The 7117-nt window shown below is 43.1% G+C and overlaps 1 long non-coding RNA gene across 1 annotated transcript in view; it reads left to right on the forward strand.

Moving 5' to 3' along the window:
• LOC119517032 overlaps window positions 1–2224 on the forward strand; it is a 68637-nt gene extending 66413 nt beyond the window's left edge. Inside the window, exon 3 of the long non-coding RNA XR_005213453.1 lies at window positions 2188–2224. This is a non-coding gene — a long non-coding RNA (uncharacterized LOC119517032). The remainder of the gene's footprint in view (window positions 1–2187) is intronic.
• The last annotated feature ends 4893 nt before the right edge of the window (window positions 2225–7117 follow it).

The raw sequence follows: 7117 nt of genomic DNA on the forward strand, positions 1-7117 counted from the left end.
GCACATAGTAGGTACTCAATAAATATTTGTTGGATGAACTATTCTCTCCCGTTCTTTGATATAATTGCATAAAAACATTTTAATGTTCAATTCTTAGATTACATTCACAAAAAAAATCATTTCCTTAGAGGCAAGCCTTGTAACTTCTTTTTTTCTCATGTTCCCTTGTACACAGCTTGTATTGTTTATTTATTATAGTGAGAAAGAAGAGGAAATATTGTAGATAAATATTCACTTTATTAATATGATATCCTAAGGCCTTTATCCAAGTTCCTTTTCCATTTACTTCTGGGTACCATCATTCTACTGGTTTCTTAGATTTGAAAGCATCGCGTTTTCTTTCCCTTAAACACCTTCTAGGGATCATTAAGAAGAAGAAAGAATATTGGACTTGGAGCCAAGTGTTTGGGTTTGAATTCTGGTCAGGCAGTTTACAAGGACAAGATAGTTAACCTCTCTTGAGCTTCAGTTTCTTCATTTGTAAAAATGGGGGCAATAATGGTTTCTATGTTAAAAATATTTGGTAAAAAATAAGGTAAGAAAATACAGATCAAGCATCTGGTACCTTGTAGGCATTCAGCAAAGGTATTTAACAAGAATCTACCATTCAAAATGCCACTTGGATTTGCCACTTCCTTTCTGTCCCTCTTGCCACTGTAGATGGATGGGAGTAGGGGATTTCTTTGCAGTCTCCCTGCCTCCAGCCTTCTCTCTTCTGGGCCATAGGCCTACTCTTGTCAAGCCTTGTAGTGGGGCAACTGTGTTCATTATGTTGCTGCCCTTCTTTGGAACCTGGTAGCTCCTTTGCTTGCTTATTGCAAACTCTTCTGTCTGGTTCTCAAATTCCCTTAGACTTTCATACTTGCTTCCTCATGGTTCACAGTATTTGATGGCTGCTTTGGCTTAGAGATGACTGGGGCCTTTTTGGTGACAGATCCCTTGAGTAGATGAATGATTGCTCATTCTGACGAAATAATGTCATTGCTTCTAAAGGCAGTTCTTTCAGAATCCCCCCACTTCAATTAAGTGTAGAGATTGTGTCTTCGCCTTCACCTCCCTGAGCTTCAAATTTCTCCTCTGTAAAATGGGACTAATAATGCATGTAGTAGTTGGGCAGAGTAGGTGAGAAAACACCACACAAAACCTCTATGAAAATATCCTTACAGTCCTGGAGCCTAATAAATAGTCGCTTCCTTCCATCTCTGTTTGGAAGAGATACCCATTAATTATAAATACCCATTCACCAAAGAGAACATTCAGCTACCTTATTGTCTTTTGCTCCTGAGGTAGGATGTCCTGACTATTAAAATTTTGAGTGTGCTGCCTCAGCATCCATCTTACTTTGGCTAATCCACTTGCCTCAACACTGACCTTTGGCTTAGCCAATGAACAGCTTTCCAGCCCTGGGACCTAGATTTCCCAGAGTTTAAAGCCACATCTATGCTACCCACATCACCCACATGCCTCACCGCAAAAACCAAATGATAAGCTAACCATCCCCACCATCCACGGACCACCTCGACCCCAGACCTCTTTCCCTTTTCACACATATTTGCTTTAAACTATCCAATCCTTGATTTTCTGTGGGAAATATACTAATCTCCAACCCTGGACCAAAATAAAGGAGCAAGCCCATGGGGCCCTCTTGCTCTGTTCATGTGCTTCCCATCTGCTGCTTGAGTACCCCTCCACTCCCCACATCCAAGCCAACTGTGCTTCCCATCAACACCCCATGGCACCCTTCTCTCTCTGGGACCTGTTGAATAACAAACTGTCTTTTCTCATGCATTATGGCCCTGGTTTCCCATTGTGTGGTACCTGACCTTCACCCAGACCCAAATTTAAAATCCAATTTAACTAATTCAAAACAGAGGACATATAGCATAAAGTTTAGAATTAGGAGAAAGAGGGCAAGTTTTAGTTCTGCCACTTAGAAATTATCTAACCTTGGGCAATTTACTTAAAATGTCTCAACCTCAATTTCTTCATCTATAAAATTAAGCACACTTAGGTAACATAAGTAAAGTGCTGACAAGATAAGTGCCTGGCACATTATCTGTACTCAAGTCTATGGTTCTTGTTCTTATTATTGGCATGATTAAAGCTATTGTGCCTGGATATTTTAAGCCCATGGGCTGACAAATGGGACCAAAGACTAAATTTAATCCATCTGCTCCCATTTTCCAGAAGAACACTGTATTTGCCCCAAAACCAAAGAAATAAAGGCTGCCAACCTGTAAACATGAGAAGACCTCCTTGGCCTGGTTCCCAGACCACACCGGAAGAAAGGCAGAGACGCTGACTGTAGAGGTAAGGTCAGTGATCTATCACTGTATGCTGTGCTGTCCAGAACATGCTGCTACCATCATAAGAAACAAGGCCCTAGAATGCAACATTTGTCATATCTTGTACCAGAGACATGAGCACATCATTATACAGGTATTGGATAGTCTCTTTCTGTGCTTTCCTTCTAGTTAAATCCATACAAGTTGCCCACTGAAGATCTTTGACTATCCTTGTACAAACCCCATCTGGATCAAAACAAACATGGCAGCTTAATTATGAGTTCCATATCCCTCAACAACTCATGTTGTCCTTTGAGGTCTTAGAGTAAGAGATTTATTTAAGGCCTCTCAACAGAGATGTGAACTCCTGGGGTATTGCTGACAGGGCGGTGCAGGAATGAGACATGGACACAAAGTTAAGAGTTAAGGGAGCAGGGGGCCCACTGCATCTTGTGCCAAGTGGACGCCAATGCATCCTTGCTCCAGCTATTTATTTCAGAAGATCAGGTGTACATGCTAAAGGTCCTCAGGTGGGAAAGCCCACCAGATACCTATGTTTACATCAGGTGTATACAACCTAGGTTTAAGACAGTGGTAAACATCGTCATCATAGTCACAAGACACACATCTTTACAGGGCGGGCCTGCATGGCATCTATGCAGGCCTGTGGCTCAGTGTTCTAAGCCACCACCCCAGATATGCCTCAGGCAACTTGGAAGACTCAGTTCCCCACATATCCCCCTTTTTATTTTAGCTGCTGGTCAGATCTCTGTCTGCCACTTGGGCTCCGATCTGAGCCGGGCGTGGGAAACAAAGTAGCCATGGGGGCAGGAGACCTCCCTTAACAGGGGTGAGGGTTCAGACCCTTGCAAAGCTGGGGGGGTGAGGTTCTGTGCCCCACCTCTGTTGGCCCCCAAGTTTTCTCCTGATGGCCCCTCTGCGACTGTGCCTGTCTTAGGTTGTTCCCTCCCTGAGGAATCTTACCCATCTCTGGCTAACCAGCCATCCTCTGGGGCCATACAGGGTGATGTAAGGGAGGGGCAACGCCCCCCAAGAGGGTTAGTTTTGTCTCCTTGACAGCCTATGCCCGGTGGCCTCCATGCCCAACAATGGTTTGGACCCAGGCAGCCAAAATAAGGAGGAGGGAAAACTGAATGAACTGTTGCCTTGTTGCAGCAATGGGGGGTTAGGAATATAAGCCCAATAGGTATAATTTCCAGAATGAGCACATGCCAGAGATATATTCACAGCAACAGCAATAAGAGCCAACATTGCTGCCATCAGGTTAGAACCTGTCATAGGCAGCTTATCTCGTTGGACTTGTTTTTCAGCATCCTGACATAATTTCTTTATCTGCCCCCAAGTTGGATGTCAGGCTTCCCTAGTTCGGGGTGTTGGCCCGATCACTGTTGTCTTCAGTGTCAGACCCTGGAACTACATCACTGGTGTCTCGATGTCCCATAGGAATTTTCTTTTCTTTGCTGGGTTCATGGTACGGCTTCAGTTGTCGGGCCGGTATCCAAAGTGGTGCTAGTCAGTCACCTGGGGAAACACAAGCATAACCTCTTCCCCATGTTAATAAAGTACCCATTGTCCATTCATTAGTTATCCACCTGGCAGACATAGTCAGCTAGAGCAATTTGCCAAGCTAGATGTTGTTGCAAAATAACTGAGAGTTCTTTAGCAGTTATAGGGAGCACAATTAAATGAAGGTCAAAACCATTGAGTTGTTTTGCCTTTTTTCTGGCTTGAGCAACTAAAGTAGCTAAGAGATCTACATAAGGGGAAATGGATTTTATGGAAGAATTGGGCAAGAAGATCCATTCTACAAGCTTATCATTTTGCAAAAGCAAGCCTGTGGGGGATTTGGGAGTGGAAAAGATAAGTAGAGATAAAGGTTGTGTAGGATCAACACGGGATATCTGAGCTTGTTGAACTTTAGCTTCCACTAATTGTAATTCCTTCTCTGCAGCTGAAGTTAAAGATCTAGGGCTGTTTAATTTAGAATCTCCACAAAGGAGAGAAAATAGGTTGGAAAGCTCATAATTAGCTATACCTACTTTGGGGCAAAGCCAATTAATATCCCCTAGTAGTTTTTGTAAATCATTTAAGATGGTAACAGCATCTCTGCGGAGTTGTACTTTTTGGGGTTGAATTGTGAGTTTATTGATACTAGAACCCAAATACTGTACAGGTAAGGTATGTTGCACTTTTTCAGTAGCAATATGCAATCCTACATTCTGTAAAGCTTTTTGAACAGCATAGAACAAAGCTTCTACTTCAGTCTTCTGAGGTGCAGGGCACAAAATATCATCCATATAATGGATTATATAAGCTTTAGGAAAATTTAAATAGACAGGCTGTAAAGCACGGTCAACATAATATTGACATATTGTAGGACTATTTAGCATATCTTGTGGTAAAACCTTCCACTGATATTGTTTAGAAGGGGTTTTATTGTTAAGTGACAAAATAGTAAAAGCAAATTTTTCCTTATCTTGATCAGCCAAAGGGATGGAAAAGAAACAGTCTTTTATATCAATGACCACTAAAGCCCAGTTTTCAGGAATCATGCTAGGATTGGGGAGCCCAGGTTGTAAAGGTCCCATGGGCTGAATGACAGCATTAACACCTCTTAGGTCAGTCAACATTCTCCATTTTCCTGATTTTTTCTTTATTGGGAACACAGGAGAATTCCAAGGACTAAAAGACTCTTCGATATGCTGCAAGGACAATTGTTCTTGAACCAATTCATGTAAAGCCTCTAATTTTTCTTTTGTAAGCGGCCACTGCTCTACCCATACCGGTTTTGTTGTAGTCCATACTAATGGGACAGGTTGGGGACGCAAATAAACAGCGGCTGCCACTAAAGAGGTTTATATCCTAAACCAAATTGATCACATTTTGGTGAGACTTGGGTGGGTGAAGGGGTATCTTGCAAATGTATGCCAAGCCCATGGCTAGGGACATACCCAGTATTTGCCATTATGTTGTGGCTTTGAATACCGTACACTCCACTAGGAGGAGGGATATGTACAGTAGCACCCCATTGTTCAAGTAGGTCTCTGCCCCAAAGATTAAGAGGCAGAGCAGACACATAAGGTTGTAAGGTGGCCTTTTGTCCCTCAGGGCCAAGGCAAGGCAAAATACGAACACCTTGCATGTGTTTTTGTTTCAATTCCTTACCCACCTGCTCCCAGTCCTGCAGTTCAAGGGAGCCAAGGGTAGGGAACCAAGAGCAGTATTTTTCAATAACCTGGTAGCAATTCTAAGATTTGTGACTCCCCCACCTTGACACCGCTGGCCTGCAGCAGCTGCTGTAAGAGGGAAATACAGGAAACATATTTATTGTGTCCTTCAACATTACCCATTACCCTGCTTATAATGCTCGGGAGTCGTTCTACAATGGAATGCATACAAACACGGCCGTTACCTCCACCCGAGATCCAGCGCCGCTGTACCTCAGTCGTTCAAGCGATTCTTCTGTCAGGAACTAGGTCTGGTTCTTAAGGGCCCTGTTTGGGTGCCACTTATTGCTGACAGGGCGGTGCAGGAATGAGACACGGACACAAAGCTAAGAGTTAAGGGAGCAGGGGGCCCACTGCATCTCATGCTAAGTGGACGCCAATGCATCCTTGCTCCAGCTATTTATTTCAGAAGGTTAGGTGTACATGCTAAAGGTCCTCAGGTGGGAGAGCACACCAGCTACCTATGTTTACATCAGGTGTATACAATCTAGGTTTAAGACAGTGGTAAACATCGTCATCATAGTCACAAGACACACATCTTTACAGGGCGGGCCTGCATGGCATCTATACAGGCCTGTGGCTCAGTGTTCTAAGCCACCACCCCAGATATGCCTCAGGCAACATGGAAGACTCAGTTCCCCACACTGGGGGTTAAGTAAAGTGGCTGTGTAACCTGAGTTGTAAGGCTGGCCTTTAATTGTTCTTTATGATGTTGTGACAGGTCCCATTCACTCAACCATCCACAATAAGCCAGCATCCGCCACGTGCCAGCTACTGATCCAGGTGCTGAGAATACATAGATGAACAAAACATAGACCTCCCTGCCCCAAGATGTTCATGGTCTTGGCTATCCTTTGTTATAAGCCATGTTATCCTTTCCTTCATTCATTCACTTGACAGATCCTAATTTTGGACTGACTTGATTTAAAGCACTAGGGGCCACGTTACATGTGCAAAATACAGTCTGTGAAGTGTGAGTACTTTTAGTTATTTGGGAAGGTAAGACTTCCACACAAGGAAGTTGTATAGTGGCAGATAATCCCTGAATTATGTCAGGAGTCTTGGGTTCTAATCCCAATCTTGCCACTCCTACTTTTATCCACCCATATCCTGATCTCATCACCCATCCCTCCACCTCCTCTAAAGTTGTGAGTACTTGTATGCATCCACTGATCTCAATCTCTGCTCTTTCAGATCTTTTTCTGTTGTTACTCCTACTGCACCTACTTCCCCACCCTGTTTGAGAACACCATTGTAACGACTTTTCCATTATCTTCCATTCTACAATTCAATTCAGAGCATCATTATATTCTTTCTCCACTTCCTTCTATAATCTACCGTCTCAACCCTTTCTTACCAATACTTTCAATTTCTTTTCACCCTCCTCTACACAAGCTCTCCAACAGAGTCAAATAAACCATTCATCTCCTTGCTTATTCCAGAGATGTTACATATTACTAAAAATGAAAAAACAAACCACCACCACGTACTTAGCATAATACTGTTCACAAATGTATAATCTCCTTCCTTAGACGGGTTTTCAACACTACTGGACAGTTCCATCCATGAAAGGCAATGTGGGAT

This window comes from Choloepus didactylus, chromosome 21 (assembly GCF_015220235.1).
Source record: "Choloepus didactylus isolate mChoDid1 chromosome 21, mChoDid1.pri, whole genome shotgun sequence".
Classification (NCBI taxonomy): domain Eukaryota; kingdom Metazoa; phylum Chordata; class Mammalia; order Pilosa; family Megalonychidae; genus Choloepus; species Choloepus didactylus.